The 13092-nt window shown below is 41.5% G+C and overlaps 1 long non-coding RNA gene across 1 annotated transcript in view; it reads left to right on the top strand.

Annotated features, from left to right (window-relative positions):
• Positions 1-206: 206 nt before the first annotated feature.
• LOC134516755 (uncharacterized) overlaps positions 207-13092 on the top strand; it is a 162511-nt gene continuing 149625 nt past the window's right edge. The window contains exon 1 of the long non-coding RNA XR_010071425.1: positions 207-258. This is a non-coding gene — a long non-coding RNA (uncharacterized LOC134516755). The remainder of the gene's footprint in view (positions 259-13092) is intronic.

The raw sequence follows: 13092 nt of genomic DNA, 5'->3' as shown, positions 1-13092 counted from the left end.
CTCCCTTATGCAGTGAAGTGAAAGAGGTGAGAAATTGTTCCAGAATTAGAATTAGACTGAATATTCATTACATTCTGTTATTGTCCTGGTTCCTGCGGGGACAGGGTTAATTCTCCCTGGTAAAACACCCCTTGTGAGCCGTGCCCAGGCTGGAGCCGGGAGCTGCCGGGGGAGCGGGCGGGAAGTCGCCGCTTGGAGCGGGCTGAGGCGTCCCGGGGCCGGTGGGTGAGCGGCGGGGAGCGGCGGTTCCGGCATCGGGTTTGTACGTTCCTCTGTCCGTGTTAGTGTTGTTGTTTTCTCGTTGCCTTTGCTGTTCTGTTAAACTGCCTTTGCCTCAACCCACGAGTTTTGCCTTTTTCTTCCCATTCTCCCCGTATTGGGAAGGGCCGAGGGAGCGCCACGTGGTTCTTTGTTGCCGTCTGAGGCCAAACCACGACACTTATATCGCTTGTTTCTTTTAATAATCATAAGACTTTAGATTTTTATGTATTTTTCATATATATATAGAAGGATATATGTGTGTGTGTGTGTATATATTCTTTATCCAGATCTTCTGCTACATTCAGGTTGAAACCTGAGAGGGCCCCATTTTCCAGTTTGTTAAGGTGCAGTCGAAATCTCAGAAAGCAGATTACTTCTAGCAGAAACCTAGATCTTTTAAAAGTGTACCTTGTGATCTTCAAATATATCTTAAATGCACAAATACATCTAAGATTTAGGCTTATTTGTCTAAAAGTAGAAAAGCCAGAAAGATTAAAGAAAAGAAACACGCTGGATAACAGCCTCTTTCCTGTCTCTCTTCAGTTTGGAATGGTTTGGCAAAGCTCCATCCATCTTATGAAGAAGAGTCTTGGTTATCTTCCAGCTTCTTAGTTTCTTACTCTCAGTTAATACAGCTGAAATGTGCAAAGTTACCGTGACTAAGTAAATTAAACGGTTTGGAAAAGTTCAGTTTCTCCTGCTTTTTCAGAAGTTTCTGTTGACTTTCACTGGGGTGACATTTGCCTTAAAAATGCACAAGAGAGATGTCACATCTTGCAAAGATTTTGATTTCAAAGCAGCTGTCAACCAGAAAAGCCATCTGCCTGCAGTGCTTCTCGTGAAGAAGGGACAAAGCAAGTATGAGAGCATCCCGAAAGCATATACAGTTAAGCCATAGATGGCCCCTAGTAACTGTGAATTTACAATGGGTAGGTTTAGTGTAACCATATCTGCTGACACCCACACTGTCACAACATTGTCTTTTTAACATCCATTGCTTAATGAAGTTTGCTGCAAAAATAGTTATTGCTAGGGGAAGAGCTGCGTCGTGATTCGGCCCAGCTGATGTCAGAAGACTTCCTGCTGATCTACTTGTGCCCGTCGAAAAAGAGTGAAAGCCCGTGTCACAATGACTCACGGGATTTACAATATACAGGAACTATTTGCTCACTGTGTGCTGTAAATCTCAGTTCTCCAGGATATGTTTTACCACTAGCGCAAGGTAGACACCAGCGAGGTCGGCAGCAGGTAGTGTCTACCAGCAAGGTAGACATTATATGTATTTCATGTTATGGGAATTTCACATCCACTGATTGGAAGGGAAACCTGGGGAGATGGTAAGACAGGCAACTTGTACAAGTCTGTTACTACCTCAGTACCTGGAGTAATTTTCAGGGCTACAGAAAACTTACACTACCCCAGAATGCTGCAGAGAGAACAGCAATGTTGCTGCTGGAATCACTGCAGCCCTCTGTGTGGGATACAGAGATCACAGGACCAGTAGATCCTACAAGTGTTTTTTAATAACCCCGTGTTGGAAAAGGAATAGTTCAGAGTGTTTAAAAAAATAAACATAAAAATATCCCAACTGAGTTATGTAGATGATGTGCAGCCTGCCATTATTTTCCCAGAATCACGTGTCTAGGACACTGTCACTGCATGACTGACTGTCAGCAAGGGCCAAAAATTTGTAGAGTTTGAAGAATGGCTGCTTTTAAGCATCTGAGGAATGCTTAAATGAGGCATAACTCTAGAAATCATATGACTGAATAAAAAAGTGATAGTTAAGTGTGAGCTCTCTGTACATTAACGTGAAAGACAGTAAAGGACTCCCTTATGTCATGGGACTAGCTCTTTATACTGCGTGCAAGAGGAATGGGGGATGAGATAGTGAGGCTGACACATGGTAACTGCCGTAGTTTGCAGCCTGTCTTCTCCACCAAATTAAGGCTTAAAAAAGATCTTTCTGCTAGATTCATCTGAAGGTTAGATAGTGATTTATTTGAGCTTCCTGCATGCTCATCAAACCTTGAAGGTGAACAAAAATAGGAAAATTATATCAACTACAGCAGCAGGTGTTAAACCTTGCTCAGAGGGCTATTTTGCACGTAAGCCACCTAATTACAGCCTCTGATTTATTTATTTATCTTTGGTCCCCTGGTAGTATGCCAGCAACAGCCAGCTCTCATAGGCTGCCTTGCTCTGTTATGTCCCAGTTCTTAAAGAGCATGAAGCCAGCTCGCATAAAAGTCTGCAATTTAACACAACCTGTCATTGTTAATTCTTTCATAAGCTTTATATTTTACTATTAGAAAGTAATTTCTAAACTTTGGAATGCTTTATATAAATAAAGGGTGAAAACAAGCAGGGCACGATCTTCTGTTTCTCTGCCTTTTGTGGAAATTAGCAGCAACACTAGAAAACTTCAAATGGAATTTCCCTCTTTGAATATCACTGTAATTGTCTGGATTTTAGAGCACCTCTAAGGGAATGACAAAGCCTCTGTGTCTAAAAAGCATAAATGATGAAATCACTGTATGCCAAATTTCTTCCTTCGGTCTTGTGTCCCAGAACCTTTTCCAATTGCCCTGAAATGTGCTGGCCTTTTTAGCTCATCAGTCCAGGTGTCCGAAACTTTCACATTTATTGCTGAAATACAAACTGTGTGGCCATCTATATAGCCAGGAGAGTAAAATTCTGCTTCTCTGCGCTGTCCCTAAGAGCAAGACAATTTGTCACAGATGACGCGCATGGTGCCTAACCCACATTCATTTAGGTGTGACAGAGCTTCGGGGGTAGCTGTTTCCTTAGCTCTCCTTTAGCACAGTAGACATCGAACACAGCTGGAGAAGATATTTATCTTCTCTAACCACTAGTTTTGTTGCATAAAACTTGCTGAGGAAGAGAAGACATAAAAGTGTGTATGGAAGAGGAAGACTGCCTGATGAGTATGCGTGAGTGTGGCTCCAGACTAGTGGTTGGAGTTCATCTTCCAAGTTCTGTGTAGGGGCACAGCTTTACCAGCGAGGACAGAAAGCATCCCTTACTTTCCCCTTGACTGCATGAAGGGACCTGAAACTGTATTACTGTTCCCTGGATCGCTATTCGTTGCTAGGTTATCAAAAAGAGAGTAGTGGTTTGTTTCTCTGCCACCCCCATGGGCTTGGTTCAAAAATAAAATGTCTCTTGAGTGCATTTGGGTGCTAACGAGACATGGTGAATCATGGCCAGGGTTCAAAAGTGCATGGTAGTAGCAAAGGAGGTGTTTTCTTCAGACAGCTGTTGAGAAAAACATTGATGCATGTTTATCTGAGCCTGGATTTAGACTTACAAAAGTGTTTACACCTTTAGGTGTGGAACTGAATTTCCCCCAGAGCCAGAAGAAAGGTAAAAACATAACAGTTCAGCAAATCTCATGATTTTGACTCCAGTCTTATGACACTATTTTTAAGTCAGGGGGTTGACAGTTCGCTCTGATTCCCTTTTGACCTGCCCTGATCATGGTCCCTGACTTAAGGCTTAGTGACTTATCAATACCTTTTGCTTGTGATCCCCTGCTTTTTTTCAGTAGGGGAGCTCCTAAATGAGAGCAATTCGAAGACTTCTGTAGTAACTTTCGAGTAAATGGGCATAAGAGGATGAATGAGGTGCTTGAACATGAAATAAAGCTAGGGGTTGGTGGGGAAATCTCAGAGGCTTTAAAAGCTAAGAGATGGAATCTTGTGATAGGAGCTGAAATGGAGACTTCTGTGGAAATTAAGGACGTGGAGATATATACTTAGTTATTTGCTAGATGCACTAGGATTTCTAGATTGTCTACCTATGGAAAGGTTAGAGACAGAGAACCTCTAACTCAGTTTCTATGCATTTAGTTGCTGCAAATTTCAACTCGATCTCAGAAACCTGAAAATCCAGAGGATTTTTATAATGCATGTCTAATGAAGGATACGGAGTGTCTCTGTTCCTGGCCTTACAACAGAGAAGCTTTTGAGGAGCGTTCTTTCTGTAAGCATTTTGTTTATGGAAGGACTTTTCGGCTATTTTCTTCCTTTTGGAAGGCTGCATCCCAAAAAGTCAGCCTGTTCTGCCCTTTTTCTCTGATCTGGGGAATGGGGAAGGGCAGCAGCAGCTAATTCTTTGCTTCCTGGCTGCTGACTTGGCTGCAAGCAGTGGCTGCAGCTCCTTGGGTTGCTCTGAGCCTCCTGATAGGCAGCTAAGACTTACTGCAGCTAACTCAGGCATGGCCCTAGCAGGCTAGGATTGGGGAGTTAAGGCAAAAAGAGCTTTCTTTTTTGGATGATAGACATGGGGAGAGTGGATCTTACACTGCCTGCTGCCTTAGGCTGCCTGCTGCAGGGATTCAGAAAGATGCTGAGAATTGATGACCGAAGGAACAAATAAAATATGGGTGTGTCTGAGAGAAGAGATCTTTGCTGGGCCCGCCAACACCGTTCTTAATGCTAAGCTGCAATATGGTGGGATTTCCTTGGCTTGCTTCTGACCTGATGAATGTTCAATGTTTGAGAGGAGAAAGCTGTGTGTTTCCTTGTAAGGCAGCATTTCTTTAGTATGTAATAATAAAAGTAATAGACCCTTGAAAAAAGTCCAGGTTAATGTTCTAAGGGTGCAGTTAATCTTATATATACTGTAGTATTTCATAATGCTAGTACTTATCTATGTGGTGGGTTGACCCTGGCAAGCTACCAAGTGCCCACCAAGGCACTCTATCACTCCCCCTACACAGCTGGACAGGGGGAGAAAATATGACAAAAAACTCGTGGATCAAGATAAGGACAGGGAGATCACTCAGCAATTACCGTCACACTCAGCATGGGGAAAACAGTTTAATTTATTGCCAATTAATAAGAGAGTAGGATAATGAGAAATAAGAACATCTCTAAAATAAATCACCTTCCCCCCCTGCCCCCTCCCTTCTTCCCGGGCTCAAAGCGCATGGCTGTGGATAAGCCCATGACAGAGCAAGTACACCCCTGGAGGGACTGCAGCCATGGGTAAGGCCATGTTGGAGCAGCTTCACTCCTGAAGGGACTGCGGCCGTGGGTAAGGCCACGCTGGAGCAAGTATATCTCTGAAGGCATTGTTGCCCGTGGATAAGGCCACACAAGAAGAGGTACACTTCAAAGCGACTGTGGCTGTGGATAAATCTATGCTGCAGCCGGTATACCCCTGAACAGCCTGTGACTCATAGATAAGGCTCCACTTGGAGCAGATACAACCCTAGGGGACAGCAGTCTGTGGATAAATCCAAGCCAGAGCAGGAGAAAGAGGAGGAGCTCGTTGCAATATTAAACCCGACGATCCGGTCCAAAGAGGCCAGGGGTGGAGGTTGTTATGGAAATACCTTTAAATTGCTGTATCCTGGGATTTGGGTTACATGTTATGGGAACTATCATAGCAGGAACCTCTTGTTGCTAGCCAGACTAGGAACAAGCAGAGCAGTTCATTGCAATGTTAAACTCTATAACCTGGCCCAAAGGGACCAGGGCTGGAGATTGCAATGGATATACATTTAAATTGTTGTAGCCCATCATTTGAGTTGCACTTTATAGGAATTGCTACAGCAGGAATTGCCCGAACCAATGGAGGCCAAGCCTTACAAGAAGCAGTGCAAGTACAGCAGTGACCCAATCTGAACTGGCTTTGGTGACCAGTAACTCTACGCAACACACCACCTCTCCTGTCCTGAGTGACCACCATAACAGATGGAGCCCAAAGTCATGGACTAAATTAATTCAATGGAAAATTTGTGGACATTTTTTGACATTTTATGGACATTTTACAGGAAAACTGGTGGTAAGGAAATGTGCTGGTGTCTTTGGGTTTGTTTTCCATCCTGGTGTAGTGCTCACTCAGTTTTACAAGCCTTATAGACAGGGTCAGCATCAAAGAGAGGGAGTGAAAACATGCATGAATCCTGCTGGGACTGATGAAGGTCTCTTCCTAGGTACCATTGTGCTGGTTTTCTGAAACATATTCAGCCAGAGGGGAATGGAAGTAAAGAGAGTTGCTTAGGAAAACATAGGCATTCATTATGCTTCCTCAGTGCTACTGAATAGTTTTGTGTAATCCTGTTTTAATTCTAGTATTTGGAAATAATAGTATTGATGCAAAGAGTAAAAACCTATGGATTTGTGCTTATCCATGGTATCTCCTGAGAAGCACTGTGTCCCTGTATGATGCTGTCAACATAGTTCTTGCTTCCCCTTTCAGTTCCAAGTAAAATTCAAGTATTGTAGAAGAAAGGGATTTGTTTTGTTTTGCCTTAGAGGCAACTCTACTGACTACTAGTTATGAGTTCTTAGGAAAACAGTTTAATTATCTACTTGCTGGAAAGGTGATGGTGCCCTAAATATCTTGAATGTGCATCGTGTCAGTGTTTTAGTTTTGAATGCAGCACCCGACCATTTCAATGTACACTAATAGGGTGTGATTTCTGCTTGTGTGAGACTTAAAAATTTGTCTTGTAAACTGGAATAAACTCCTTGATTGCTCTAATGTTACTCAACTACCCTAAAAAACTAAACTACTTCTCATGAGAAGAAATTCAGAGATATCCTTTCTAAGTGTTACTCATTTAAAACGCCATACTTAATTTTGAAGTGGGCAAAATACATTTCCTCCATGGAGTAGGAACTTCTGTTTTTCTCCTGAATCAAATTCCAGCAGATGGGTCTGATTTTCAGTGATATATTCTTTCATCAAAATCCATCTGATCAAATGAACCCTTGTCTTTAAAACTGGTGGTTCCCTTTGTTCAGATTTTCCTCTCTCCGTGTTCAACACTCCCTCTCTCCATCAGATGCTGTTTGGGAGGTCATTTGGATAGCAGTAGTCTTTTTGTATTAGCTTATTAGGATTTCATAATCCTAATATTATGGTATTGAGTTAACATCTGGGAGTGAGTTAACATTTGTCTGAAGAGATGCTCTTGTGGAAGTGTGTTCCCCATTTACCTGAAGGTGGTTAACCCCGCACGGTACAAAGCACTTGGTCCTTTTCAAAATGTTTTATATTGTGGGCTCCTTCAATACAAAAAAGTAGTCCTGAAGCATTCACCAGTCCCTGACCAAAGCTCAGTATCCAGATTTTCCGTTCCCCTGCATGAAAAAAGAAGTTGGCTTGCTTCAGCTGTTAGCCACACAGGCTTCCAGAAAAACAAAGCCAACGGCACTATGGCAATGTATAGTTTTCCTTGTTGATATCTTCAGGAGAGGGTAAAATTGAATGGGCTCAGAACTGGTTCATTTGTTGCAGATTTTGAGGCTTACTGGAAGGATATTTAGAACATATTTCTTGTTTGGGTATGTTTGGATAGAAAAGATAACGGGACAAATTGCCTTTCTGGATGCAGTATTGGGGGCTGAGAGTTGGGAAACATTAGTTCTTGAATCTGTCATAGATAGTCATAGTCACATTAGACAGGGCAGCAGGAACTGAGTGCTTATGAAGATTCCTACTTTTCACGTCTTTGCCCTCATGTTTTTACAAATGGAGATACATACTTCAGTTTGCCTCAGAGAAACTACTTCTACATTCCTGGAAGCCCTGCTACATTAAGGACTAGGATGAATAGCACACATAGTAAGTCCACTCCGGGCTTCGCAGCACTGAAACATTTTCTTACAGGAGATTGGAGATCTTCAGAGAAAAGTCTCCTTCACTTCTTGAGCTGCCTGATATCAGAAAATTGTAAGTACAAACCAGAGGTTTAAAAGACGTCAGATAACATAAGTCTTGCAAATCATAGCATAAATATTGTTGAAAGAAGTCAAACAAGTCAGGGGCTATGTCAGAGTCGCCAGCATGCATAATGAGGCATAGATAATGACACCAGAGGACTTGCTGCCTGATGCAATGAAAAATACTGCAGGGCTGGGCTGTTGGCAGCAGTTTATGCTAAACTGCCAGATTGGACGCAGTTCGGGGGAGAGGTATATATGCATGTGCCCCTGTGGAAGAAAAAAAAAGGGGGGGATGCTAATCAAAGGTAAATGATTTCAAAGTCAGCATTCTATACTATGCTAAATAATTTTTTCTGAATTCTCACTAATGAATTGTAAATCAATAGTTCTAGCGTGCACTTACCTACACAATTTTCAGCACAGGTATTTCACATTGCAGTGTTGTGGGTAAAGCCTGTTGTAGCAGAAAATTGTAAATGATTCAGAAAACGGAAAACTGTAGCCAGAAAATTCTACATAATTTCATATGGGAAAATAGGAAGGTAGGAGAAGCTTTCCTTTTTCTGTAGAAAAAGATTTCTGTACTGATATTGGAGATTGCCCCACCCAGGTGCAGGACCTTGCACCTGGCCTCGCTAAACTTCATGACATTTACGTGGGCCCACTCCTGAAGCCTGTGAGGGTCCCTCTGGATGACATCCCTTCCCTCAAGTGTATCAGCTGCACCACAAACTTGGTGAAGATGCACTCAGTCCCACTGTCTATGTCATTAATGAGTATTTTAAATAGTATCGGCTTCTCTATGGACCTTTGAAAGACTCCACTCATTGCTGGTTTCCACTTGGACGTTGACTGCAACTCTTTGTATGCAACCATTCAGCCAATTCTTTATCCATCTAGTAGTTCATCTACCAATTCCGTATCTCTTCAACTCTCCAATGTAAAGTTGATTCTCAGGTGCCAGAGGATCTGTGGCTAAATCTCAGGGCAGTCCTCTGTAAGTGACTTTCAGAGTATACATCCTCTACCCTGTCTTTTTTCCTACCTTCGGTTCCACCTCTCAGTCTTCCTGCTGGTCCAGTGATCAGAATGTTTTTCCCAGCTTTCATGACAAACTATTGTTTGTTTTGGGGCTTTCAGATCATGCTCATTTTCTCACAGGTACAATCTTTTAATGCCTGACTATGAAGCATTATGAGGTGAGCTTTTCTCAGTCACTTTAATTTGAATTCTTTTTCCAGAATTAATTAATGACTTCAGTATAGATCAGGACGCAGATCTGCCTAGTGACCATCTTGTGTACTAAATGTAAGGAGTCGAGGAATGATTAAATATTTTGTACAGTATAGAATGTTCATCAGAGGCTGTCTCCGAAGTTTTGAAAGTGATAGCAGCAGTCATTCACTGGGGATTTGAGAATTCTGAATTCAAATCCCACCAGGCAGAAAAAGGATTTGAAACACGGACTGCCGGCTTTTTGTATGGATGGTCTGTCTGCTGGGAAGTGGGTAGCAGCTGCCTTTACTTTTGCTGTCTTCAGTAAATCCCATATGTAAGTATCTTTTAAACTGTGTATCAGATAAGATTTCTCCCTATAGCTGGGAGAAACCTTGGCCTATGAATTGTGGTGACACTTGGTCAAGTGGTGGGTTAGAGGTTTAACATAAGTCATGGCTGAAGCAGTTCCGGTTGGCTTGACCAGAGACACTGGGAGTGCCTCGTGAGTGTCGCTGGCATAAACTGTCAAGTTACTTGCCTGTGAATCTGAGCATGATTGACTTGCCCAAGGTTGTGGAGAAACTTGGTGGCAGAGGAGGGAAATTAACTGAATAGTCTTTTGGTCATTTAAGATGTCCATCCACCTTATTGATTGTGTCTTTCTTTCTACATTCATACACTTTTTTTTCTTTCTTCACCTACTGCTATAATTTTTAATTGGAAAGAAACAGCTTCCCTGGCAGCTGAATACTTCTATGCCTGGGGCTTCTTAAGAAGTTGTGGAAAATCAGGATTAGACGTCAAGGGATCTTACCTCAACAGGCACCCAGGTGATTGATTTTAGTGCTAGTTTGCATCAATGCTAATTTGTAATCCCAAACCCCAATGTTTAGTTACCAGAACAAACCGAAGTCCTAATTTTTTGCTTAGCTGCTCTGGAAGGAGGAGGGAGAAGTTGTTTTTTTGCTGCTTTCCACACTCACTGACAGCATTTGAGACACAATCTTTATTTAATTCTAGAAATGATGACATTCTGCTTGGCTGTATGGCAAGAGAAACCATCATCCAGTTAGCTATTTGTATAGTTAGTCCACTCTGGGACTGATACTATTGGTTGAAATGAGCCTAAAGCACAGCTCGAATTTTACTAGAAAGACAGACTGAGACAGAGCTGCTTAATATGTGAATGGTGAAGGAAAAGGTTGGGTATAACACAGGAGAGGAAAAATCAGCTTGTTCTATAAGGAGTCATTCATAAAAAAATATTCTGGTTGCATCTCTGGCTGCCTTTTATCCACTTTTGTGGTAAAGGTCACTCATTTACAGAGGTATTGATGTGGTTTAGCAGTCTTACTGAAGGCTTAAAAAGAATCTTAAGTGAAGGCAACCTCCACTGGACCTTTGGTTTAGAAAAGGTATTGGCACAAGCTGTTATCTGATGTTCGGTGAAGTTTGGGAGTATTAGTCTCTTGTTCTGTAGGGGCCCAGAAAGGAAATGTTTTGGTTGATGAAGCTGAAGTAGCAGCTCCAACCCCCTCCTGGGGGGTTGGACTAGATGACCTTTAAAGGTCCCTTCCAACCCAATACATTCTATGATTCTACGATTCTAAAGCAGCAGGTTGAGGCTCACTGTGATGCCCCTGTTGTAAAAGGGCAGTCCACAGGCTGTAGCTACTTCTCTGCTGTAGTACAGGAGCTTGATCTGGTTGCTGGGGCAGGCTTCAGAAAACACGGAAGGAGCGCTGAACCTTGCTCCCAGTGCTTAACTCTCTGCTAAGATTTGCAAATCAGGCCTTAGTATTATCGGCAACTGTTTTGTCAAAAATGATCCTATGATTTTATGATTCTATGAAAATGCAGACCTGACAGCCAAATTGTTGGTGGGGAGCAATAAAAGGTGGAACTGCTGTCTTTTAGTGGCAGTTGCTGCTTACATTCTGCAGTTGCCAGTATCACAGCAAACACCGTTTACAGCATTTACTTTGTGGGTACCTTGGGTTTCTTTCCAAAATGAGTTAGAGAGTTGTAACTTTAAATTGTATCTAAGACTTTAAACGAATTTGACACTTTGGTTATTCTTCAGGTGGCAGTTTTGTCATGATATCCTTGTTGTGTATCTTCCAGTTCTTCCTGTCCTTTTATCTGAAAAGATTTCAGTCCTATGTGTAAAATACGATACTGGCTTGATTTTTCTCTGTAGGGAATAAGAGAGCATGATCTTGAAGTACCTTCGGCTTTTTAAATGGCATGTAATGCTTCCTTTGGAAATAAGAGTGGGTGGGACCCCCGTGGTGCAGTGGCAATCTGAAAATAGTCCTTCTATTGGATGTTGTTCCTTATACAGCTGGAATAACAGCTGCTGATGTTTGGGAGCACATACTGGGGAGACATCACAGTAGACATCCTCCTTTTACTTCTTCCTGAAGGCATTTATTGGTCACCTCAGAGACAAGATACTGAAGTACACCTACCATGGTAATCTGTACATTGAGGAACTAGTCTGACACCTAGCACCTGTAGAGGGCATATATGGAGCAGGCTGGAGTAAATTCTGTTATTTGTGCTGCTTTGGTTGAACAAATGCCCCAGAAAAAGCAGGAAGAACATGTTTTGCCCTGAGCTTGCATTGGAAATGACTTTAAAATGCAGACATTTCTAGAAGCAAGAAACAATTAGTTATTAGATTCTTTGCAATTTATTGTTAACCTCTGGTATCCTAAGAACATTCTGCTGCTTAGTCATATGTGCAACTGAAATTTTAATTTAATTTGTTTAATTTCATTCCGTACATAGACAGTGTTTAGTAAATTTATTAAGATTCTGTTACACTTTGCCCTCTTTATACTAAAAAAGTGATAGATTAGTTAGTCATTCTGAATAAGCAATTTGTCAAGCCTGTAAGCCATATAAAACTAAGTGCATAAATAATTTATTGTCTACTCTGGTAGTAGAAATAATGTACATTTGGCAAATTGTAATTAAAATAATCAAGAGATTAATCATTTGACAGAAAGTTATTTATTAAACAGAATTAATTCTCTTAAAGGTGTGCTTTAAACTTGGAGTACTAATGTGTTCTTACCTGAGACATGGTAAATTAGAAGTTTTTTCTTTTTTAATCAGCAACTTCATAAAAATTGTGGCACGTTAGCAAAATGGACATTAAAATGTATTTTTGCAATATTTCATAATGTTACAGCAGAAAAATCATTTAAGAGGATATTCCTCAACTGAAGTTATCAGATCAATTTCTCATCCTCTAGTTAGGGTCTAATTTAAGGTACGTTTAATGAAACATAAGCTTTTATTGGGAAGTACTTTCATATGGAAAATATCTGCAGAGTAAGTCTCGGTCCAAGCTTTTCATAAGTTAGAATTCATCTTCTTTGCCATGGTCTAATTTACACGTATGTACAAATGCAGGAAGAAAATAATTTTACTTGGAGGCTTACAGACACGGAATGCTGTGAACTTTACCATACATTGAGGCACATTCAGACCCAGCATGAGTCTTCGCAACGCAGTGCTCCTTGTTGCAGTAATCCAGTGGCAGGTCATGAACTTCAGCTCTAATCTTCCGGTTATGCGCTTACATAAAAGTCTGTTGACTTTTTTGGACGGCCTGTGTAGCAACTCGTACACACCAAATACGTTACACGATTACTGCTCTGTTCTGTGCACCTTGTATATATGGGTAGCTTTACCTCTGTGACCAGTCTCACTGATGAGCGGGGAATGGCTTTTGTGTGAACTGCTCACTTGTAGTTGAGAAAACTGGAGGATGAAAATAAAGTTAGGTCAATAGAAAGCTTTGGTACTTCAGAAATGTACTTTCAATGGATGAAGCACAACCAGTGCCCGATGTCTCATTTTGGCTTTTAGGTAGCAATCTCCTTTTTATTAATATTGT

Source organism: Chroicocephalus ridibundus, chromosome 5 (genome assembly GCF_963924245.1).
Source record: "Chroicocephalus ridibundus chromosome 5, bChrRid1.1, whole genome shotgun sequence".
Taxonomy (NCBI): domain Eukaryota; kingdom Metazoa; phylum Chordata; class Aves; order Charadriiformes; family Laridae; genus Chroicocephalus; species Chroicocephalus ridibundus.
The sequence above is the reverse complement of the archived record's forward strand: the minus strand, read 5'-3'. Positions and strand labels throughout refer to the sequence as shown.